The 26,500-nt window shown below is 42.8% G+C and overlaps 1 protein-coding gene across 8 annotated transcripts in view; it reads left to right on the top strand.

The window, feature by feature from the left end:
* Positions 1 to 26,500, top strand: part of PAQR8 (progestin and adipoQ receptor family member 8) — a 109,724-nt gene that overhangs the window by 67,618 nt on the left and 15,606 nt on the right. Inside the window, exons 3-4 of one of the 8 annotated variants that reach the window (XM_073625152.1) lie at positions 17,180 to 17,348; positions 21,257 to 21,361. The exons of 3 other annotated variants lie outside the window; for them this stretch is intronic. The gene's annotated coding sequence lies outside the window, so the exon portion shown is untranslated. Of the gene's footprint in view, positions 1 to 2,057; positions 2,209 to 17,179; positions 17,715 to 21,256; positions 21,362 to 24,471; positions 24,571 to 26,500 lie in introns of those variants that run through there. 4 more of the 8 variants (XR_012243736.1, XM_073625153.1, XM_073625158.1 and 1 more) reach the window with 4 other exon arrangements.

Below are 26,500 nucleotides of genomic sequence, written 5' to 3'. Positions count from 1 at the left end.
TCTACCAACCGACTGCACGTTCCCTGGACAACGTGACAAGGTGCAGCGAGAGTACAAGTCAGGCAATACAGTTATATTGTAGAAAGGTTCATCACAGCTTATTCAGGCCCAGCGGGCAGGCACACCCATCGAGAGCCACTTACGAACTGTAACAGTGGTCTGAAGATTTGATGCCAACGAGGAGCGGAATGTGGCCTGGCTGATCAACACCCAAAAGGTAGGCTTCCTGAAGAGAGGTTGATGTAGTCCATGCACTTTCCCTTCTCCTTTAGGAACCTTTCCCTACCTCTACGTACTGTCTCTGCCAGATGGGGATTCTATCCCTACCCTAGCCATTTGCATAAAGTGTGCCAAATCAGGGAGTCGGAGTGTTAAATAGTCTCAGGTCTGAACCAAGATGGTCACTCGAATCACATGGGGTGCCAGCACCCAAGTTCGACAGGCTTCTCCTTGTGACGGCAGGAAGTCATAATGGAACAAAGTTCCTCACAACTTCCTCTCCCTCCTGCACTCCCGCTTTGGTCGAGTGCCACATGCAGTGGGGAGTACAGACTGCACCTGCCTACGAATGGGCCATGACAGGAAACAAATACCTCACAAACTTATAAGGGACCCCGGTTGTTACAGACTCTTTTCTTTGGGGGACATGCTAAAAACCTGGCTATACCACCCCAAGTTTTGGCTGCACTGCTATCTTCTCAGAAAGAATAGGAGACCAGTCCAGCAGTTATAGCAGCAGTATAAACCTTTCCATTTAACTGCATGTAGATTCACACCAAGCTGAACTTTGCTTATTAATGCAGATCGTTTATGGTCTTTCCTTGCTTCATTTGAAACATTTAGCAGACAGTCATTTTTTTTTATCCATAGTTTTCTTCCAAAAATATAGCCAAGAACTCAACACGGAGATCTAGCTTCAGCTTTTGTATAGCTCATGCTTTAGTTTTTGCCATAACTACCAATTTGTTCCTTATCTAGGGGACCGGCTGTTCCAGCTTCCCCCACAAAGAGGAAAACGAGCATGGACAACTCGTGCTATACATCTTGTCATCATGAGGCCCCTAACAACTAAGGGCTTGTTCGCACACGCATTGCTTTCTGAAGAGCAGGTGCCTCAGTCACATGCACGGTTATGGCATGGCTCTATACACTTCCACTGGTCTTGTTCAGTGCTGGTATCACCTGCCAAATGTGACATGTTGTTTAGTTTTTGCCGCGGCTGCAAAGTACGGCACGGCATGTGTACAGCCCTGAGTGGCTGGATGTCAGTGTTCAAGCAGGTGCTCAACCGCCTGGCTTTACTGGCCACTCATGTGAACAAGGTCTTACTCGCTCTCCTATGGTGGCCATACACAATAATAAAACTGAACGACTGATGTCTGATCTGACAAAACAATCGAATTGGACACCGATTGAGCGAAAAGCAACAGATATTAACAACTTTGATGGACCTAAGCTGATTATGGTGGGAAGGTCGATTAATGACTTTTTTTTTTTTTTACGTCTTTGTGAATCACTTACAATTGATCTACATGTAACTGAACATGTCCCATATTCCCTTGCCACCCAGGACCAAAAAAAAGCCATTAATCAACCCTGTCACGATCTAAACCTATACGATTGGTCATTCAGCGCTCGATTGACCGTTTTATCGCAACGTGTATGGCCACTATTAGAAAGCTCTAATCTTAAATACCTTGCTGACAAATCACTGAGTGACAGCTCTAAATCTGCTGGGGCTGCTGACATCATAACCAATATGGCGGCACTCTGCAGCAGTCTTAGACGTTTTGGAAGTCTACATAAGGGAGGCGTTTACAGGTGAATCACATGCATAAAATATCTTAAATGCACATATTGTTGGGAAAGTGTCTCTATGGTTAGCTTGACCTAAAATTTGTAAAAACAAAAGTGCAACAATATGTAAAAGTGGTATAAAAACTGAATGTACTCGTATAAGCCTTCTGTTATGCGTGGCAGCACTCTAATCCAATCAGAGCTCTTTTGTTTTGTGCTGCCACATGCTTACAGGAGGACTATGTGGAATAATAGCCTTCATTGTCCAGTCACTGACTAGGGGCAAACTGGTGACCAAGCTGTGTTGTTTAGCTGCAGTACAAAAAGTCAGGTCACTGGCTTGGCTGTGCTGTCTGACAGGAGCCCCTGGGTCATAGGACTGGATGGACACAATTACCAATCCCATGGCAGGTAAAATTCAAGAATCTGTATTTCAGTTGTGCATTTAGCTTTTAGTGATAGGCTTGGTGTAGTTTAGGTGGGGTAAGTGTAACTTATGCCGCATACACACGATCGGAATTTACGTCAGAAAAACCTTGGATGGTTTTTCCCGACGGAATTCTGCTCAAGCTTGGCTTGCATACACACGGTCACAGAAAGTTCTCTGAACTTTCGACCGTCAAGAACGCGGTGACGTACAACACTACGACAAGCCGAGAAAATGAAGTTCAATGCTTCCGAGCATGCATCGAATTGTTTCCGAGCATGCGCAGGAATTTTGCGCGTCGGAATTGCTACAGACGATCTGAATTTCCGATAGGAACATTTTCCGTTGGAAAAATAGAGAACCTGCTCTCAATCTTTTGCTGGCGGAGTCCGATGGAGCATACACACGGTCGGAATTTCCGACCAAAAACACACATCGGGCTTTTCTTGTCGGAATATCCGATCCTGTGTACGCGGCATTGGTTACTCAGTATTTGTTTTTCTGGGTGTGATGAGTTCGTTATTACACAGGATCATTGAGTTGGCACCAAAAACAAGTGCATCCAAAATAACTCCACCAATGTTAACAGCTCACGGGCGTGTTTCATTGGGTGAGGTGGTTCTGTGTGTGTGGATGGTGTTATTAAAGCTTGTTTATTATAAGTTTAATCTACTTATGTTTTGCCTTACCCGGTATCTTCTTCCTCCACCATGATGTCAATTTTTACAGCACAATTTTTCATTTTTATTACATACCCTAGAATCAGAAAACCATCACTGGTTCTCTGTTCTTCTCTGTGCAAAACAGGAAGATCATGGCTGGTGGGAAGGGTCAGCAGGGTGCTGTACATAGCTTTCTGAGCACACTTCTCCAGTACTCATGCAGCCCGTTCTTTGCAGCATGCTGGCAGGGACAGGTTTTTCTATTCAGGTTGTTGTTGCTTTAGAAAAGAAAATGAACTGTTTTTTTGTTTTGATGCTCTTGTATTTAGCTGGTTTAAACTGTAAGTTCAGTTGGGTTTTATGGCAGTGCCACTTGCTTGACAATAGTACATGGTACTAGGTACCTGTGCTTCATGGACATTGCCTGTATTCAGTGGCGGCTGGCACTCAAAATTTTTTTGGGGGGGCACAAACAAACTGAAAAAAAACACCATCAATTGCAGCCTCACTGTTCCCAATCAAAACGCAGCCACTGTAAACAAGGTTTGATCCTGTCTACCCCTCCTTACCCCACCTACTCCTCTTGCCACCCCCCCCCCCCTTTTCTACACTCTTCCCTTCTTACCCCTACTCCTCCTACCCTATCAAGTGATGTTATTAATGGCTGTTGATTGCACAGAGTGTTAGCAACTAACATAACTTACCGGTTAAAATCGAGAAGAAGCTGCTCTCCTGACCGGGGGGGCCGTGTGGGCGGGGACGGGCCCGTGATCCCGGGGGTGCGCCGGGGGAGGACAGATGGAGGCCTCGTGCCCCCCTCCTCCGGTGGGCGCACCCGGCGGTGGCGGTTCGGACAGGCCGCGGCTTACCTCTCCCTGGTCCGGGAGATCACTATAGCTCGGGTTGTGGGGTCTGCGGTGGGCGGGGGGCTACAGCTGGCCGCCGCCCTTGGGGACCTGTAAACCTCAATGTAGCATATACTGTCCCGTGCCCCAGACGACGTGAGAGTGTGACGAAACGTGCGTTGGGTTGAGCTGACGTGCTGCATGTACCGTCTGCAGGACGGGTGATCGTTTTAGCCGGCCGGCTGCTTTTTATGCTATACGAATCTTCTACACTGTAAGTGTTATTTTACTTTTTACAATAAACGGTATTCCCAGGATTACGCTGTGGTGTCTCCCTCTCTCTTCCCGGGTTACCTAATGGGTACCATCCCCCAACTTGGAGTCCTGTATTAATCTCCATGATAAGATTGAGTTCCTGTGGCTTGGTGAAATAGCGAGTATCATCATCCCTCTGGCTATAGGAAGTGGAGTGTCGTTTCTTAATAGTCCATCCAGTAAAGGCCCCGACCGGGTTAAGGTCGCAAGCTTTCTTATGCTTGCCTTATGGTAAGCGCGCATTTTAATTTGAGTTACCACGGAGGTGCGGTGGAGGAAGTTCTTCTTTTTTACTTTTTCATCCTGAAGACTGGTGTCTGGACTTTAGGTCCTCCTATAGCACTTTATATGGACTTTTTATTCACTTTATTGTGGTTGTTTTAATGAATATTGTTTCATTCAGGTTTCACGATTTGTGGTAATCCTGTGTTCTAATCACTAGGTTTTATTCAATATTGGTTACTATTTATTTATTTAAATTATTAGTGCTGTTATATTTTTTTCTTTTTTCTTTTATTTTTTCTATTTTTTCTTTTGTTTAAGTTACGTTAATTGTTTAAATAAAAGGCTGTAAGGCCATTTTACTCCAAACCTGGTCATGTAATTTATGGGGTAAAAGGGGTTGGTTTGGAGGCCAGGGGTTACATTTGGTTAGCAGTGCTGGGATGCTTCCTTGTTCTTGGAACATCCAAACCACCAACGGGATCTAAGATTGGGATAGCAGACTTCTGTCACCCCAGCGGAGATATGGACCTGGCATCAGGGTTCCCGGGCTGCTGAGGATCATCCTTTCAGCATACACCAGGACTGTGTCTGTGGATAAATACCTGGAGCTCATGCAGCAGATTGGAGCCCTCCATGCTGGTATACAACAGGGCAAGTGCTTTCCAACCCCAGAGCAACAGGTCAGTGACCAACGGGAGTTGCGGATGGCATTCCTGGGAGAGCGGCCCCAGGAGCAATACGTTCGACCTGAAAGGTCAAACCCCTGGAGTAATTAGCACAATAAACAATGGATGGAAAACCCTTAGTAGGTTCACTAGACATACTTGCAATAAACACATTATAGCAGACAACCCCAGAAAGGTGGCTTGCTGATGACATCAGCATCTGCTATGAGTCCCAACAGTATGAAGCATTCACTATTTTTAATATGGCAGTTAGGTCATATACAGGGATCCCAGCGTCTGCTTGTCTTGGGGAGACATGGACATAAATCCAAAGTAACATTACTTCAAGGGCCCCAAGGCATACACCTCACAAAGAGTATTGTTCCCTTTAAAATCCAGGGCCCATAATCAGTAGGGAAGAGGCTAGCATTCAGTCCCCTCAAAAAGCCTCTGTCCCGGGTGAGTCTATCACACTTTGCAACTATACAAATCCCCTGAGCCATAAGCCATTACCAGAGCACAATGTAACACCAATAAATGGCAGTTGGTAAGGAAAGCTATCCTGAGATCCGAAGGGGATCTCTGAACAGGAAACGCGGACCTCGCTTAGTCCTGCATTGTCAATCCCTTTTTAATTATATCCGATTAGGTATATTGCTTGGTATGAGCCAAGTACTCTGATTTTCATTCCATTATTAGCAAGCTAAACTTTATTACGAATGTCAGTAGAAGGTCCATTTTATATGGAGGGAAGAAGAATGTCTGGTTGTTTCATGACTGAGTCACCAAGGTGTTAAAGCTCAACCCCAGCCAGAATAAAATACACAAATGAATGCAGCTCTGTAATCATTAACCACTTGCCGATCACCCTATAGCAGTTTTTTTACGGCTACAGGGCAGCCACGCTGCGCACTTTCGGGTAGCGAGCGCGAGTGTGCAAAGCTGATCAGCGGGTCCCGCGGACTAATGTCCGCCGGCACCTGCCGATCATTCGTTCTGTAACGGCAGACTGCCATTCTGCCTGTGTGCTGGAGTACAGAAGGCATGGATCCTGTGTTTCTGCAAAGCAAGGACATGGATCCATGCCTTCCCTTAGTAAAAGCAACTCCCCCACTACACTAATACACCAACTAGGCTTACAGTTAACCCTTTCATAACCCCTAATGTTAACCCCCTCCCAGCAGTGTCATCAGTACAGTGACAGTGCATATTAGTAGCACTGATCACTGTATTAGTGTCACTGGTTTCCAAAAAAGTGTCAGTGTCACTTAGGGGGTCATTTACTAAGAGTCCCGGGAAGTACTGGGCACTCTACATGTAATAACTCCCATTTAAGGCAATTAAGAGCTCAACTAAGTGAACATGTGAACAAAAAAATTGCGCTATTAGAAGCATGTCTTAGTAAATTTGGAAATGGTGATTCTGCAGATCTGCAAGTGCCAGTTGCTACCAAGTTATTATATAGCACTGCACTGCAAGCATGATCCTTGAATGTGAATAAAACATTTTTATGTGAGATGTGCTCTACCTCGTGTGCATCTATTTATGTTTATTTCAATTAGTATTCCTAGTTTGTTTTCTTCTTTTGCTAACGAATGCAGTTATGAATTAGTATTGCAGAGTAATGTCTGCTATTCTGTAAAGTTACATATTTGTTGTATGTTTTTGATTTTTATTTAGGTGACTATAAAGCAGTAGTTATTTATGTTCACTCTTTAATCATACTACACTATTATGCAGATCTTAGTGTACTTGGCACAATGGCTTGGTGGTCTGCTCAGATGTCTCCAAGTTATGAGTTTAAATCCCAGCCAATCTACCAAGAGCGAAGAGTGGACTTCAGACCGCTCTCCACTGAAAACAGGTCAATGGAGTGCAAAACGAATTGCACTTCTGTGACCCAGAGGAGAAGCCCAGCCTAAAAAGCTCAGGCTGGACCTCTTCTTTAAACAACCTAGCTATGTTTGCTAGCACACCCACCTAGACCCACCCTGTAAAGGACACACCCACCAGTGTAATTGATTCTGTCTCTTCATGTAGGCCTCAAGTGCTCACACCTGTTCATTAGAAATACACACTCTTTACAAATAAAAGAATGCATCAGCATAGATATCTGTGCAGGTTAAACCTCAAAATAACAAATGTCCAAGGCTCTGGCCATGATCAGTGATCCCAAAAATCTCCAAATTAAACTTGTATGTTGTTGGGCATGTGGAAGGTACGAAACGTATTCGTCCATCAGCATACTGCATTAAAATATTTGTGCAGGATCACACCAGACTTATACATCCATATCTGGCCCAAAACACCACAGTTCTAGATTTATAAGGTTATTTTTTGTGATCATTATGTGAAACCCAAAAAAAATGTAATCACTGGTGAAAAAGAAACTTTAACACCACAACAGAGGAAGAAGATATAAACCTCTAGCCAGGTAGTGGGATTGGACTTTGAACCAAGAACCTCAGTGCTGCTAGGCAGAAGGGCTAACCAGTTAGCCACTGTGCTGCCACATGTATGTAGGCTGCATCTCTGTGGTGCCAGTCCTAAGTCTCAGGGTGTGCAAGAAGTTAATCAATGCAGATGTACTGTGGAAAGCCAGAGAGCCTTTGAACAACCTGTTTCTGGTATATGCCATCTGTTTTAATGGCTGGTTATGGCTGATTACTGTCAGCATGCTGAGAGATAAACAGCTGTCATTTTGTGAGTTTAGGCTTGGTAAGTGGCTGCAATTAGTGCTGGTTGGGAAATGTAAGGGTGATTATAGTCCTTGCCCAAACATATATGACACTATTTGCAATGGTGGTGGAACCCTCCTACACATAAATACTACATTTAGACATAATTAATGTTAGGACCTAAATCATGTTTAACAACATAGCGAGAACAAACAACTTCTCTACATGAAGTGGCATGCTTGGGATTCGAACCAAGAACCTCAGTGCTGCTAGGCAGAAGTGCTAACCTGTTTGCCACTGTCCTTGGTGTGTGAGTGTAGAATAGTGATGTTACCCTCTGAATTTTGAGAATTACATTTTTATTTCTGATGGTACAAATATCACATTTTTGTGCTCAAATTATGATTTGGAAATACTAAACACACAATTGTGACTCATTTTAAATTTGCATCAGCAATGGTATTGTTTGTGGTTTGCAAAGACACCTGTGTGAGTTTGGGTAAAGATTTGTGAGATGGAAAGCAACAAGTGAGAGAGACAGAGAAAAATATATTTTACCAAAACATGAAAACATTCCACATTCTAGCATTCTTAAAAACAAAATTGGATGAAGAAGAAGCAACATTGTTGCAAGGACAATTCCTTTAAGAGAAAGATACAGTTCATCTCATCAACATGAAAAGTGTTTATTTGGGGACGTTACAATTATACCATTAGAATCAATGGCTGAAACTTGCTACATAACTCTCATTTTCACTCTCAAACACTTTTTAGGCCAGCGCTGATTTTGGTATTTACTATAACTCTTGGTAAAACATGCTTGGGAGTTAAACTGAGTAGTTTGCATGTCTGAGCATGCTCAGTTGTATTGGCACCTAGTTGTACAGAGAAAAGGGAATTTATCTCTTCTCAGACTTTTAAAGATATTTCATTGTACAGTATATATCACTTTTTAAAGCAGATTATCTTTAAACAATATACCACATCTTTAAGAACCATTTAGGTGATCATATTATGCTCAATACATTATTTGCATGTGCAATTCTCTGGAGTAATGGTTTGGGCACTATCTATTGTCTGGGAGCTATAGTAAATTCGATTTTGGGAGTATTTTTTTCACCAACGCTATAGTGAATACCGTTTGGGCGCTAATTAGCGCGATAGCGCTACTTTGAGAGTATTTAGCGGGGCTATTAAACTTGCTAGTAACTTAGTAGTAAAAAAAAAAATTAAATAAATATTCCATTAATCTATCCCATAGTTTGGTTTTCACAAATGTTATAGTGTTTACAATCAATATACACTTATTGGGATTATTTATTTTATTTTTTTTTACCATATTGGCTTAAATTGATGATGAAATTTAGAGCTTTTACATTTCTTTTTGGATATGTTTTTAATCTTTTTTTTTTTTTTTTTTTTTTTCTTTTTTAAAATTGTCGGTCATTTTATGTTTATAGTGCAAAAAGGAAAAACCGCAGAGATGATTAAATACCACCAAAAGAAAACTATTTGTGGGAATATAAAGACAAAGATTTTATTTGGGTTGTCAGTTGAAGTAACAGTGCCTCATCACAAAAAATGGCCTAGTCATAAAGGGGGGGGGGGTAAATCTTCCAAAGCTGAACAGGTTTATACATCATGCTTATAATACATACTGTATTCTTTTAGGCCCCTTTCACACTGGGGCGGTGGGGGTGTCGGCGGTAAAACAGCGCTATTTTTAGCGCTGTTTTACCGTAGTTTTTGCGGCTGTATTCGGCCGCTAGTGGTGCGGTTTTAACCCCCGCTGGGCCAAAAAAGGGTTAAATCCGCTCGTACAGCACGGCTATAGCCGGGGTATTACCGTGGTATAGCCGCGCTGTCCCATTGATTTCAATGGGCAGGAGCGGTTTAGGAGCGGTGAATACACCGCTCCTTCACCGCTCCAAAGAAGCGGTTGGCAGGACTTTTTTTACCGTCCTGCCAGCGCACCGCTTCAGTGTGAAAGCCCTCGGGCTTTCACGCTGAACAAACAGCGGATGCTGTTTAGGGGCGGTTTGCAGGCGGTATTTTTAGCGCAATAACGCCTGCAAACAGCCCCAATGTGAAAGGGGCCTTACTTGAAAGCAGTGTAAGTACCTGAAAGTGACCTGTTATCGGTCTCAGTGGTGGGGCGGAGAAGCAGTACAAGTTCATGTGAGGGCAAGGAGCACGCTGACAGTCACAGGCTGGGGGGGTTCAAGACAACCTGGACTCAGAGGAAGTCAGCTGAAGGACGCTGGCCGTCATTCCACCCACAAGACTAATGCCGCGTACACACGATTGGACTTCTCATTGGAAAAAGATATGATGGCTTTCCCAACGGGATTCCACTCAAGTTTACCTTGCATACACACTGTCACACAAAAGTTAGCTGAACTTACGACCGTGAAGTTCAATGCCTCCGAGCATGCGTCAAATAGTTTCCGAGCTTGCGTAGGAATTTTGCGCGTCGGAATTGCCACAGACGATCGCGTTTTCGGATAGGAACTTTTTCTGATCGAAAAATAGAGAACGTGCTCACAATCTTTTGCTGGCTGGAATTCGGCCAGCAAAAGTCCGATGGAGCATACACACGGTCGCATTTTCCGACGAAAAACTCATCGGTCTTTTGCGGGCTGAAATTCCGATCGTGTGTACGCGGCATTAGGACATCTAGTGCTAGGAAATAAGTACTGTGGGGGACAGTTCTAATTATGTTTGTTTTTGTTTTTTTTTTTAATGGTCTATTCTTTATGTTTTGTTATTTTGTTTTTGACTGACGTTCTGGTTTAATAAGTGTATGTATGGATCTTGTGTTCTAGTATTAGGCTCCATTCACACTTGGCGATTCTGCCCACAATTCCAGAATCGTGGAAAAACGTGGGACACATTTGTGATGCTGTTACTTCTTAATGGCACTCCAATCACGGTGCTATTTTGCCATGGTTGTTGCTCGATAAATTGCGGCAAACCACAACACATGACGCTGACGCCCAAAAGAAGCTCTTGCTCCTGTTAAGAGATAATAGCAGCGTCCCTTGTTTTTACCATCAGTTATGCCCTGTACACACGATAGGATTTTCAGATGGAAAATGTGTGATAGGACCTTGTCGGAAATTCCGATCGTGTGTAGGCTCCATCACACATTTTCCATAGGAATTTCCAACACACAAAGTTTGAGAGCAGGCTATAAAATTTTCCGACAACAAAATCCGTTGTCGGAAATTCCGATCGTGTGTACACAAATCCGACGCACAAAGTGCCACGCATGCTCAGAATAAATAAAGAGATGAAAGCTATTGGCTACTGCCACGTTTATAGTCCCGATGTACATGTTTTACGTCACCGCGTTCAGAATGATCAGATTTTCCGACAACTTTGTGTGACCGTGTGTATGCAAGACAAGTTCGAGCCAACATCTGTCGGAAAAAATCAATGGATTTTGTTGTCAGAATGTCCGATCAATGTCCGACCGTGTGTACAGGGCATAAGAATCAACTTGAATAGGAAAGTTAATTTTCAGAAAGCACATATTTAATTTTAGTATAATATTGCAGGTTGTTTCACTCGGGAGGCACCACCCGCTTCTCATGCACTGATTTAGGGACTTTTTACTATGTTGTATTCATGCTTCGATTTGTGCAATCCTTTTTTTATTATTTCTCTGAGCTTTGATATACTTTGGTTTGAGCTTTTATATACAGTGACCCGGGTCAGGCCAGAGCAGGTCTCTTTTTGGGTCCTTATGCAGCTGGTTTATAATATCGTATAGTCACTTGTAGGGGCAGACTGACAACTCATGGGGGCCCCCGGGCAATAGGAGAAGATTATGGGGCCCCCGGGCAATAGGAGATTATGGGGCCCCCCAGGCAATAGATTATGGGGCCACACAGTATATATACACACACACACACACACACACACACACACACACACACACACAGAAAAGGTATTGGAGAGGCGGGGCAGCTATAATCTTGGGATTTAAAAAAAAACAGATTTTTACATACTGTCCCTGGTTTTATTGAGGCTGGCAACCCTGATGGGGCCTCTTAGTGCCATGGGGCTCTCAGGCAGTGCCCGAATGGTCAGTCCGCCCCTGGTCACTTGTGGCTGAGGTTGTCATGGACCAGTTATTAATTGTTTTTTACTACTTGTGTAGATGTGCTTTTTGTACATCAATGTGCTCCTGCAGATATTTATGCCTATTGCTGTAATAAAGTTATTACATATTTTACTTTATTAGTACTGGTGCAGATGTGTGCCATAAGGGCTCTTTCACATTCGTGGTGGAGTGTGTGCATCTGTGTCAATAGACCCGGACGAGTGGCTTCACACAAATTTGTAATTCGGAACACGGAATTTGGAATGGGTCACTTGTTGAAGAGGAGGAGCCAGGAGTGAAGAGATCCAAGAAGAGGAGGATCGGGGCTGCTCTGTGCAAAACCATTACGCAGAGCAGGTAAGTATGCATGTTTATTTTAATGAAAAAAAATTTAAGCCTTAATATCCCTTTTAAAATTATAGTTTGTAAAAAATGTTTTTTTCAAAGATAACCTTTATTTTTATATTGCATGTCAAGTGTATGATGGATATTTATTAGCATTATTATATGTTATCTTTCATCTCACATTTCAGCCCTGGTGTACAGCCCCTGAAATGCGTTGGCCTTCAACGACAATTTTTGTTTCTGAAATAGTTTTACCCAATCTAATCCCAGATTTACCTATCCCCAAAACAACCCAAGGTGACTGTGACCAGCTGCCAGCTGGTGTGTATGTGTGTGTGTATATGTATGTGTGTATGTGTATGTATGTATGTATGTGTGTGTATGTGTATATATATATATAATATATATATATATATATACACAACATAGTCACATCACCATTATACTGTTGGATAACAATACCAAGCTATCCTATCCTGTGATCAAACCTCAGGCACCCAATACCATTGACCTGCCCTTTGTTGGGCCTAAAAGTAACCAATGTACACACCCCCAGCAGTGGTATAGTTTGCCCACACCCCTGTTGATAGACTGGATACTATTAATACATGTATTGACACCATACAGTTACCAAAATACAATGTTATATGCTATAGGGTGGTAGTCTCCGAACTGCGACCCGGGGGGGGGGGGGTCAGATGCAGCCCTTTGCTTGCTTTTATCCATCCCTCTGGGCACTATTTCATCTACTGATACCAACAATGGAGCATAATTTTCCCCACTGACACCAATTAAGATGGGACACATTTCCTCCCATTGACACCAACGATGGGCCAAAACTCCTCCCACTAACACCAACAATAGGGCACAATTCCTCCTAATAAGACCAACATTGGGGCCCAATTGCATCAATGATGGGGCCCAATGACATCAATGATAGGACACAATTCCTCCCACTTACACCAATAATGGGGCACAATTACCCTCACTGAAATCAACAATGGGGCATTATTTTTCCCACTGACGTCTACTCCCACTGCCCACAATTCGGCCCGCCCTAAAGTCTGAAGGACAGTAAACTGTCCCTTTGATTAGAAAGTTTAGAGACCCCTATAGGGGCCCTTAAAGGATTGTGTGTGGTACTGACGCATGAAGGGGGTCATAACATGTACCATGCAGTGTTGTTGAAGATGTCAATCTAGATACTATTATACCATGCCTCCCAACTTTGTGAGATCGCAAAAAGGGACACATTGTAGCAGCCATTATCAACCAGGGTTCTTTGGAACCCTGGTTTTCCTCCAAAACTTGCTAGGGGTTCCTTGAACTTTGGCTGATTGAGCTTCCATTTGACGTTGCCTGCATAGTTCCAGGGCCACCACCACTTGGCAGAGCAAGTTGCATGACACCAATTATTTTATCAGCTGTCTACAAGGGGGGCATTCTTACCGCCACTGTAAGGGGGCATTCTTTGCATTGGCAACCAAAGTAAGTGGCATTTTTCCCACTGACCCCCTAATGAACTAGTTTTAACAGGGGTTCCTCAAGAACTGAAATTTAGGTCAAGGGTTCCTCAGTGGTAAAGTTGAAAAAGGCTTCTTTATAGCATGAAGTATATAAGCGAAGGACATACCCCTGCCTTGCCTTCAGTAACATGGACTTTGAGGATTAATGCACAAAAATATTGTTTTCACCCAATTTTTTTTTTTATATCCCTACTTTTCTTTAATTTTGGCTTATCAAATTAACAAATCGAATAACTTATATTTTAAATAAAAGGTCTAGGACAGTAAAAAAAGGTATTTATTTTTTTTTTTTAGAGATACATCAGGCCAAAACAAAGGGCAATTTAGGATGAAGGAGGGACAGAGGAATTGGGTTCCAAATGAGGGACAGTTGGGAGCTATGTTAACTACTTGCTGCCCGCCCACAATACATTTTACTGTGGGTGGGTGGCAGATGCAGGCGTGACTGCATACTGCTACGTCGGGCACACAGCAGCATGATACCCTTATGGCTGTGTCCAGTGGAAACAGTGATCAGTCTCCTGTGAGCGGCTGGGTTATCATGTGATTGCTATGACCAATCATAGCGATTACATGTAAGCAAAACTGTCATGAAGGGAGTTTAACAAGACTCGTGGCCACTCATTAAAATTAGAAGAAAAGAGGTTTAATCTTAAACTACGTAGAGGGTTCTTTACTGTAAGAGCAGCAAGGATGTGGAATTCCCTTCCACAGGTGGTGGTCTAAGCGGGGAGCATCGATAGTTTCAAGAAACTATTAGCTAAGCACCTGAACGACCGCAACATACAGGGATATACAATGTAATACTGACATATAATCACACATATAGGTTGGACTTGTGTCTTTTTTTTTTTTTTTTTTTTTTTTTTACCTCACCTACTATGTAACTGCTTACTATTGTGATGCTGTTATTGGCCCACAGCTATCACATGGTACCTGGGCCAGTCAAAGCACCCTGTACCATGTGATCAGATGTAACCAACCACAGCATCACAATAGCAAACAAATGAAAGCCATTTATGACAGTTAAAACTATTGTTTATAACAGTGATCATCATTATGGTGACACTGAACTACTCCTGATGACAGTATGTGTAAAAAAATTTTTTTATTTTTTTTTACACACAGCTACCAGTCAGTATCCCTAATCACCACCATACCAGTCATATAATGACACTGGTGACAGTATGTAAAAAAAAAAAAATATGGGAAATAACGTTTTATTTAATTTGTTTATTTTGCAAAAAATTGTGACAAAAAAATTACAGCTTCAAAACACTTGCCAAGCCTCTAACTAAATAATTTGGACTGTCTACTTTCCAAAAAGGTGTCATTTGGGGGGTATTTGTACTGTCCTAGGTCATCAGGATTGATCAATCTTCAAATATAGCCATAGTTTGAAGACTCTACAAATTTCACACAGACTAAATAAATATACACCTATATTTTTACCAAAGAATACATTTTGGCCTAAATTTACGAAGAAAGATTATTTGTTTGCAAAATTATATACCAGAAACCAAGAAAAAACATATCTTTTCCAAAATATCTGGTATTATTTAATTTGTTTAGCAAAAAAACAAAAAAAACAAAGTGGTGAAATAAATACCACCAAAATAAAGCTCTTTGTGTGGAAAAAAAAAAAAAAATATATATATATATATATATATAAGTTGAATTCGCGTACAGTGTTGCATGACCAAGAAACTGCCAGTTAAAGTACCACAGTGCCGAATAGCAAAAAATGCCCTGGTCATGAAGGTGGTAAAACCTTCTGGTTAAAGTTTTTTTGTAAAGTGTGTTTTTTTTTTTTTTTTTTTTTTTAACAAACATGTCATACTTCCCTGCTCTATGCATTGGTTTTGTACAGAGCAGCCCAGATCCTCCTCTTCTCGTGTCCCCTGCCGGCACTCTTGGCCCCTCCCCCCTGCTAAACGCCCCCAGAGCAAACTGTTTACTCTGGGCCATTCACGCTTGCTCTCTCCCGAGCTGAGGCACACAAAGCGCAGCTCTGCCATTGCCCCCGCTCCCTCCTCACTAGCTCCGATTGACAGCCAATATCTCCCGATGCTGAGTCTCGGCCAATGAGGAGGCAGAGACCCGGGAGAGCTTCTGCTCTTGTGCATATCGCTGAATCGCGATCGGGCTCAGGTGAGTATTGGGGAGGGGGGGGGCCCTAAGTGGGAAGCTGTACACTGAAGGTTTTTTACCTTCATGCAATGCATATAGGTAAAAAAAATCTTCAGCCCTTAGAACCGCTTTAACCACTTCCTTCCCGCCGGCCATCAAATGACGGCTGGGCGGTTCGGCTCTTATTCTGGGTGGACGTCATATGGCGGCCTCCCAGAATGACCACTCTTGCGTGCCCCTCGGGGGCGCGCAGCATTGCTAGGACACGGCGCGACCCCGATCTGTGTAAAGAGCCGTGGCTCTTTAACCATGTGATCGGTTGTGTCCAATCACAGCCGGTCATATGTAAACACGGAGATGCCGGTAATCGGACAGAGCGAGAGGAGAGCCAATCAGCGGCATCTCCTCACAGAGGACATCTAGGGATGTAATCGGGGCCAGCAATCAGTGGCCATTAGTGATGCCAGTCAGTGCTGGCTATTAGTGCTGCCCATCACTGCTGCTCATCAATGCCACCCATCAGTGCCGCCCATCAGTGGCTCCTTTCTGTGCCGCCTATCTGTGCCCAGTGCCGCCTATCAGTGCCCAGAAGTGCAGCATATTCGTGCCTCCTCATCAGTGCCACCTAATCAGTGCTGCCTCATCAGCGCCCATCAGGGAAGGAGAAAAATTACTTATTTACAAAATTTACTGACAGAAACTAAAACTTTTTTTTTTTTTTTTTTCAAAATTTATGGAATTTTCGGTCTCATTTTTTCAAAAAAAACCCCAAAAACCCAGCAGTGATTAAATACCACCAAAAGAAAGCTCTATTTGTGTGAATAAAATGATAAAAATGTCACATGGTTACAGTGTAGCATGACCGCGCAATTGTCATTCAAAGTGTGACAGCGCTGAAAGCTGAAAATAAGGGGGTGTAAGTGCCCAGTATTGAGGTGGTTAAACATAGCAAAAAAAAAGCCCGGGAGCACAGCTTTTCTTTATTTTTAAGACTGTAAGGACTTTGCTAACTGGAAATGTTATTTTGACAATCCGATTTTTTTTTTTTTTTTTTTTTTTTTTTTTTTTTTTTTTTTCTTTGTTGTAATAATAAATGATTCTGTTTATTCCTGAACTTACTCAGTACTAGCTATTCACCAAAGGTTTTTCCAAGCATGACAGCCAAGAAAAAAGTTTTTTCAAAATAAACCATATTTTCTCTGGAAGAGCGCAGAAGTTTTCTTAACCTCGGCTGTAGTGTTTGGCTATCTATAGTGTCACTTCCTGTTGTGTTCCAATATAAACTCTTTTCAGGAATGTACTGTCACACCCAAAGGCTGTTCTATAACGTCAGTGGCTGTGCACATGTGTTGTCTGTGTGCCTAGGAGTTATAGTGACCTTGGCTTTCATTTATCTTCAGGATTGTATAGGGAACTACTGTATGTACATGAGATTTCCTGCTTTATATCTGTACAGGAACTAAAAGTCCCAGCATGGATCAGAAGTTTTTTGGGAGAAGTTACAGCCTGTAGAGAAACAACAAATGCCAGCACGATCCAAGAACACCTATATGTCCCAGCATGTCCATCCAGCCTATGATTCCCTATAACTATCCTTTGTAGGGCACCCTACAATTTCTGTACAGGTATCTACAGCCCAACCTTTTTTTGGGGGGTTTGGATAGAATATGGAAGAATACAATTTCTCTCAGGATTTTTATTTTCTCTCTGTATCCCTACTGGAGAGATTTGGACTCACTACTGGTACTAGTGACTATTGCCTCTGATACAAAAAGTCAAGGCAAATCCAACATTTTCCTCATCCAATGAGAGAATGTCTTGTATTCATAAAAAAAAAAAAAAAAAAAACAAGACATTCTGTGAAGGTGTATGGGTGGAGGTATAAACCTACCACCAAACCTGCGCAAATGACAAAACCAAATATTCAATATAATAGTGTAAATAATAATAATAATAGGAGCAGCTTGTTGTAAGTAAATGTGTAAAAAGAAGGAATTATTTTAAAGTTAATTAATTAGAAACGCGCTCTCTCAAAAAATACTTTTAAAGTGCAAGTGCTCAAAGTGCATCAACCAATGTCAACAAACACAATCATATACATATAGTGTAAAAATATGTGTAACATCCACAAAATATCTGATTGAGTGCCCAATCAAAGTAAATTATCACAAATTGTGCATGTGAATCTTCCAATTCTTGGCGAACAACAAGGGATAGATCACCTGTCGCACATCATACTCGCCAGAATCCCATGACACCCATTACAGGTAGTCATATATGCCTGTGAATAATGCCAATGGAAAAACCTCACAGCCACAGCTCCGGTCTGAATTGGTATTCAATCAGGATCCCATGGAACCCATTGCAGGTACTCCTAAACGCTTATAGGAAATCCCAATGTGGGGGTCATGGGTTTCATGACCACAGCATCAATCCAAACCGGTGTCCAAGGATTTAGAAAAAAAAAAAAGGGCTTCCATGGTGAATATCGAAATTTATTCAAAAATTAAGTTAAAAATCAAATCTCCATATCAGCTTGACACAGCCATGTGTTGGAAACGCCATTTGCGTTCCAGCTGCATTGCAAACGGCGGAAGTGACGTATCGTGCTCAAGCTACCCATTCTGTGAATGGCAGAGGTGCAGAGCGAGTGACCCCCCCCCCCCCCCCCCCTATGTTCAGTATACAGGAGGAAAGTCGCTTGAGCAGTGCTGACTGTATGTAGCACAGACCAAAAGAAGACCATTCCTGAAGTTCAGCTTTAAAGTAGAATTAAACCTTTCTGGGCCCCAAGAGCTTATGTCTTAGGCCCCACTCGCACTTGTGAATGGGACCATTAGCGATTGCATGCAGGAGACCCAGTGTAGGTTGTTGGCGATTGGCCGTGGGTGGAATCCCACTTGCAGGTAACCTACTAACGCTTGTAGTGCCGCTCTCTGCAAAGAAGGATAGTGTAAATAGTCCCACTGGTACTAAAATATGACCATCCAGTAGTGTGTAGTATACTTGGAAAAATCGCCGCTCAACCCTATCCAGTCTATGTGGTTAGCATATGTAAGGTGGCTTCAGCCTTGCACTACTCCACAAGCCACACCATCTGACAGCCATATCATCTGACACCCTCTGACATGTTTCACCCCACCCACCGGGGCTTAGTCATAGAGGTCTCACCTCTACGACTAAGCCCCTGGTGGGTGGGGCGAAACCTGTTAGAGGGTATGGCTGACTAAGCCTCGGTGGGTGGGGCAAAACATGTCAGTTGGTGTGGCCTGGGGAGCGGTGCAAGGCTGAGGCCATCTTACACATGTTAATCACATAGACTGGATAGGGTTGAGCAGCAATTTTTCCAGGCCCGCTTGCATGTAATCACTCAATCAGCAGTTACCTGCAAACGATTGGCCCTGGGAGCAGACTGTCTTTGTCCAGGGACGATCATTTGTGAGTTAATTACATGCTCGCTGCTGCAATTAGCTGTTGGAGCTGTCAGCCTCACATTACTTCCAATAGGGTTTCTGCCCACAGCTAATCGCAGGGAACACCCGCTGGGTCACATGTAATTGCCAATGGCCCCATTCGCATGCATGAATGGGGCCTTGATGGGCACAGCATATTTGTACATTATGACAACTTTACCTTTTATAAAGTAAAGATTATAGAGGAAGAAACCTGATTACCTATCTGCAGGCAGTTTTTCACAGGTTAGGTTCGCTTCTGTTTTAGGCAACATAAATCTGACCTAATAATACCTGACTGTAGGTTGTCATCTGTCACCAAGATTTTTATGGCAGCGCCTTGTTCTGAAAATACAATGTGAGCCCAGCCCAGATTTACTATCGCTCATCCTGTCTGCAAATAGATTTCTTGTACTTTTATCAACTTCTGTGATTGTTATCTGTGTTACGTTATTGCTTATACTCTCTATGAGGTTAAAAGACAACCGGTCATGCTTGGGCTTACTATATGCAAGAAACTGACTATTTAGTATAAAATTATTATAACGGTGCTACTTTACATATGTAAAAAAAAAAAAAGTTTGCTCCCTTTTTGCTTTTCTTGCCCAGCCTGAGTCCGTTACTCAGCTTGAGTGTCAGGGGATCTGAGGTCTGAAATCTGACCGTGGCTGCCCTGTTACCCCTCTTGCCTTTACTCCCTGTATCTTACATTGAGAGATCAGTGTCTTAGAGCCCTGTAGTTATATAAACAGTAGCCAAAGACCTGATTAATCTTACGTGTGACACAAGAGAAAATTAACTGAGGAAAACTCTTGGGCACCGCATCCTATCAATTAAAGAACAGGACACACAAAAATTGCTCACATTAGGATCTTGGATTTTTAATGTGCCAATAACAACTCTTAAAATTCATAGATTTTATTATACTGATTAAAAAGTATAAACATAATAGAAAATACACACAGTGAAAAAACACATTTAAAATTGCTGGATCACATGCCGTATTTTTCGCTCCATAAGACGCACCTGACCATAAGACGCACCTAGGTTTTAGAGGAGGAAAACAAGAAAAAAAATATTCTGTGCCAAATGGTGTACTAAAATATTTACCAGTGCCCATGAAATGCAACCTGACCATGACCAGTGCCAGCGAAATGGAGCCTGACCTGTGCCAGCGAAATGGAGCCTGACCTGTGCCAGCGAAATGGAGCCTGACCTGTGCCAGCGAAATGCAGCCTGACCTGTACCATAAAATGCAGCCTTACCAGTCCCATGAAATGCCACCTCGTACCTGGCATTCCCTGGCGAGGACATCATCACATTTCCCTGTTACGCAGATAGAAGACAGAGCAGCCCGAGCGGGCGTACTCCATTCGTGAGTGACAGGCTCAGCGGGGAGATAGCCCAGGCGCTCACGGGGGCTTGGGATGTCTGTCCTCCTCCTCTCCTGCCTCTCTTCTGCTGGTCAATATTCGCTCCATAAGACGCACATACATTTCCCCCCATTTTTGGGGAGAAAAAGGTGCGTCTTTTGGAGCGAAAAATACGGTAAAACATGATCAATAGTTGGTGGTACTTATGGGGTGATGCTGACATGTTTCACCAATGATTTCAGCTTCCTCAGGGAATAATTATCACACCACTAAATACTATTAATGCATATATTCATCCAAGGCCTATTTAACTCAGATTAAACATAAAATGTAGCCAATAATATAGTTCTGTTCTGTTTTATGTTATGCAGCCTCAGGAGCTGGAAAACAGTGTGTGAAGTCCAGCAGTTTATAGGTCAGCAATTGTCAATCTTCAGGTGGGCTTTAACTCCTTGACGCTAAAGTGTCATGCTGAATCAAAGTCAATTTAAATAAATTATTTACAAGTAAGTTGAACAATGCTTAGAATGGTCAGAATTAATTATAATCCCTGGGGCAGTCTTAAACAGCTTGATCCTCACTTTAATGCCAGATTGAGAGTCAGATCAGGGCTAGAATGCTTAATATTATATTAAAGCTGACCATACACCTGTTGTTGGACTTTCTGTTACTTGATAGCGTCAAATCGACGATCGTTTTTATCCACAGTGACAAGGAAATTTGAAGGAGAAGTATGGAAAATTGTTCTAATTAATGAAATTCTAACAGTGAATGTGGACTTCATTTGGGGAAGAAAAATCTACTTATTGTAAGGTACATGCACATCCAAAAATCGAATGTAGAATTCATAATATTGGCATAGAAATGAAATGAAATGAGTGTTCATACAAAATTTGTCAAGCCCATAATGATGATATTGAATGTTCTGGCGAACGATTATTGTGGATTTCCGTACAGATGTTTGAACAAAATTTATTTTGGTGTATGATGAGCTCGGCGCAGGCAAATAACAAAAACCAGTAGTCAGCCTTCAACAGATCTCCCAAAGGACAAGAACTAATTGATTTCTCACCCAGCAGTATACATGCATTACATTTATCCTTTCCTCTTCTCCATGGGATAAGGTGACCATAGTCATCTTCACGTTTTTTAAATTTGACTGGAGTATACCATACGCCTCCATTCACACTTGTGCAACTTGACATGCGACTTTGGACATCAAAGGCGCATGACAAGTCGTTCCCCATATTTTTCAATGATAACCATTCATATATGTACGACTTAAAGTCACAGCGACTTTAAAGTAGTTCTTGTACTACTTTGGTCTGACTTTCATGCAAATTGAGGGCCATAGACTTCAATGTCAACCCTCAAAAGTTGCACGAAAGTTGTACCTGAATGTTATACAGTGCCCATTATCATTGATCAAAGCCAAAGTCGCATCCAAGTCGCACCCATCCAAAGTTGCGTCAAAGTTGCACTCCAAAATGGTGCAATTTTGGAGTTGTACAGGTGTGATTGGAGCCTTAGCCCAGGTTCACACTAGTGCAATCTCAGGCATCACATGTGATTCGCACCCGCACCACAGGTACCAATCACATACGATGTCTGAGCAATGCGAGTTCAGCCATACAGTTGTATGGCTGAACTTGCATTAGATTCGCACAGAAAAAGATGTATGGACTTTTTTTCCCCCTGCACTGGAATCAGATCGTATGGGTTTTCTCACCCATACAATCTGATTCCTGTCCGAATCCACAGTTCGCACTGTGATCTCTGAAACAATGTGGGGGTGTCATTAACATTTTATTGACACCCACAGTGGTTCACAGAAGGCAGTGTGAACTGCCTGTGGGAGAGATGCGATGCAGGAACCGGCACTGGAATCGCACCGGTTCCCGCATCGCACAAGTGTAAACCTAGGCTTAGAGTATATTGAAAGGCAAAGATTTTTTTTTTTTTTTTTGTTTTTATCTTGAAAGAGTAGGGAAGGTTGCGCAAAAACAAACCCCCTAAATGTCCAAAAGAGTGCGAAAAACACAAAAAATGTACTTAAGCATACCTCCCAATTTTTTGAGATGGCAATGAGGGACACCTATCAGCAAAAGTATGCAGGCATAGGACACACCCCTTGCCACGCCCCCTTAAAGGAGAATTGTACACAAAAAAACAAGATTGGTTAAACCCCCAAGTGCTTTTTTTTTTTTTTTTTTACCACTATTATTCGTTTATTTTGGCTTTTGGAATTTACAAATGCAGCAATTTAAAAATTAGATGTAAGGTTTAGCACTGGGAAACACTTTTTTTTGATAGATAAAAACTGCATTTTATATACATCTATATAGATGAGACCAAAATGAGGGGGAAAGTGGGACAGAGGCACATTGCTCCAAATCAGGGACAGTCCCTCGAAATCAGGGACAGTTGGGAGCTATGCATAAGGGTGTCTCTTGTCTACCTCCCAAAGAAGGACCCTACCCTGACCCCCCCCGGCGTGCAAGGCTCCCCACAGAAGCAAGGCTCAACATGGTCCACCTAAGCAAAAGGACAGGTGGACCCCTCTTTATGGTCAACAAAAGCCGACCACTGAATGCTAGATGAGGGCTCTCCTGAATTGAGACCCCTCCCCCACCCCTGGTTCAGGGGAGGAAGGAACCTGATGGCCACACATCCTCCTGCTCCCTAGACTTCAGGGTAGGCCTGAGAACCACCCATTCAAGTGAGAAAAATAAACAGAAGTGCAAAGTGACAAAATGTGAGAGAAAAATAAATAAACAACTTGGTGTCAGTGCATAGTGCAGTGGCCTGGCCTTGCTGCCTGGTAGCAAAAATTGCCAAAAGGCCTAGCCCAAAGAGGCACTGTGCAGAAAATAACATTTGGTGACGTGACCTTGTGCTCCTTCTCTAGGTGGGTTTCCCAGGTGATACTAAGAGCACCCCTGGGTTGACCAACTTCCAGGGGGGCACTGACATGGGGGGCTCTCTGCCTTCCCAGCCCATGACCAGACCAGGTAGACCCCTCCGGTCTTCCTGGGAGAATTACTCCCATGCCCCATATCTCGTGGACACCCCAGTTACTGTTCCAGCTGGTTGAACCTTCAGAGCCCCATCATACCAGCAGGTACACCATACAAGCAGCCATTCCTACAAAAAGGCCAGAATAGTGGCATGGCACCTGGACAGTGGTGGACTTCCACTGACTTTTATTCCCAGAAACACGAGTGAACAGGACAATTAGAGAGGATGAATCCACCTAATGATGACACATTTAGCCAGAGGTTTTAACCCCTTGCCACTCTATCCAAATCTAAATTGCCTTTAGTTATACTTTAAGTAGCATAAATCTGACCTGATAATTGACTTTAGACTGACTTCTCTCCAAGATTTTTATGACCACTCCTCATCCTGGAAATGGAATGTGGGACCAGCCTAGTTTTATCTGTCATCCTGGCTGTAAATGGATTGCTTTTTACTTTTTATCAACTTTTTTATTTTTGTCTGGATTACACTATTATGTATGCTCTCTAGTAGGCTGAACTGGTCATGATTGGACTTTTGCAAGCAACTGAATATTCCGTAAAAAGTGATTATACCTGTACTGTTTCACATAAGTAAAAAAAAATGATATTTACATATATTTATCTTTTCTTCCTGTGCTTGCACCTGATGCTCCAGCTTGAGTTTCAGGGGCATAAAGATCTCCAGCAGGAAGGTCTAGCGATGGTGATGCCAAGCTTGAATCAGAAGCATCTCTTGTTGCTAGTATGGTCAACCTGCTGAAGAAAGTCTAGTCGAAAGACTAGAACTTGAGAACAAGGTGATGTTGGAAGTTTCTAGTGACCTGAGATTTACATAATGTGTCACTCATTGTTTAAGACGCCTACACTGCAGACCTGCCTAGTAACAACAGAGGTAATGATAAGGTGGGGAGGACTGCCGTGTCTTAACAGTACACTAGTCGGGCTGGTTTGGGGCAGGCGGGTGCTGACTGCTGCTGTGGAGCTGAACTTTGCCGAGCAAAGGTGAGGAGGACGCAGAGTGTTTCTAAAAGGGTTAGGATCTGAGGACTAGGCTTATCATCCACACCTGATTCCCAAGTCATTTCCAGGTACATCTCCCATGCTAAAGATTTGTTCCTGGAAATGTTTTTCCCTGGAATCTTGACTATTTCACACTTCAGGCAGTAACTACAAGAAGAGGTAGACCGTATTTTCCATGTTTCAGGTTCTTGCAGGACCCTTTTATCAACCAAGTTCCAGAAATCTTTGGCTGGTGTCTTGATGATGCCAGAATGGCCCTCTCCTGTATTTAGTGTACAGAATGTTGTTAGTAACTACCCATTTGAATACCCGGCTTTTTCTGGCACTTTTTGTTTAGCAGTTCAAATCAGTATTTTTTTTGCTAGGAAATTACTTAGAATCCCCACACATTATCCATTTTGTTTTTATCAGAGACCCTATGGAATAAAATGTTGATTGTTGCTATTTTATAGTGTACACGGTAATTGTGCAGTGGTTTTGAAATGCAATTTTTTGGGAAAAAGGCATTTTGATGAAGGGAAAAAAAAAAAAAAAAAAAAAAAATATATATATATATATATATATATATATATATATATATATATATATATATATATATATATATATTCTCCCTTTTTTTTTTTTCTTTGTAAAATGCGACCAGATGATGTTATGTCGAGTAAATAGATGCCTAACATGTCACGGTTTAAAATTGCGCATGCTCGTGGAAAGGCGAGAAACTACAGTGCTTAAACATTTCCATAGATAATTTTAAACGTCTTTACAGGTTACCTGTTTAGAGTTACAGAGGAGGTCTAGTGGTACAATTATTGCTCTTGGTCTATCGTGGCGAGATCTCACATGTGTGCACGACCTACGTATGCGTTTGCTTTTTTTTTTTTATTTTTTTTTACACGGTCTCTTTTCATTTTTTGATCACTTTTATTTCTATTATAAGAAATGTAAACATCCTTGCAATAGAAATAAGGGATGACAAGTCCTCCTTTATGGAGAGATCTGGGGTCATGATGTCGCTCCGGTCCTCCAAGGCCACAGAGGTGATCACAGAATATATACTCTTTGCCTATGGGAGCAGCCAGCCGCATTGTCAGATAGTCTCTCAGGAGAACCGGCGTAAGCGGTAAGCCCGAGGAAAAAACAGCGGGAGGGCTTGACGGGGTGGATGAGCCACTCGGACCACCTTCATGAGAAAATCAAAAAACGATACCAGGGTTATGGCTGATATCTTCACCCCAAAGCACCTTGTCCCCATGTTGATGAGGTCAAGGGCCTCTTCCTGACAACCCGTTGGTTGTCGGGGTCTGCGGGCAGGGGGCTTATCGGAATCCGGGAGCCCCTTTTTAATAGGGTGGGGGCCATGATCTGGGGGCCCCCTTATGTGACTGAGTATGGGGTACATTGTACCCCTACCCATTCACCTGAGGGAAAAAAAGTGTCAATAAAAAAAACACGCTAGATAAGTTTTTAAAGTAATTTATTAGGCAGCTCTGGGGGTCTTCTTCTGACTTGGGGTCTCTTCCGACTTCTCCGCGCTCTCTGGCCTCTTCTCCCAGTCTCTGGTTCTTCTCCCACTCTCCGGTGTCTTCTGCCGGGCTCCTCCGCTATCTTCTGCTCTTTTGCTAGCGTTGGCCTGGTTTTCTCCGTCGTCTTCTTCCCTCCGGTCTTCTTCCGATGTTGACATGACGCTCTCTCCCGCTGCAATGCCGTGTGCGCGGTGCGCAAGGACTTATATAGGCATGGAACGTGGTCACCGGGTGATGTCACCCGGTGACCCCGTCCCTTATGACGTCACCGTCCCATCATCCCCCGGGCCGTGACATAAGGGGCGGGGTCATCAGGTGACATCACCCGGTGACCACGCCCCATGCCTATATAAGTCATTGCGCACCACGCACACGGCATTACAGCGGGA

Source organism: Aquarana catesbeiana, linkage group LG04 (assembly GCF_042186555.1).
Source record: "Aquarana catesbeiana isolate 2022-GZ linkage group LG04, ASM4218655v1, whole genome shotgun sequence".
In the NCBI taxonomy this organism is placed as follows: domain Eukaryota; kingdom Metazoa; phylum Chordata; class Amphibia; order Anura; family Ranidae; genus Aquarana; species Aquarana catesbeiana.
This window is presented reverse-complemented; position numbering and strand designations above follow the sequence as displayed.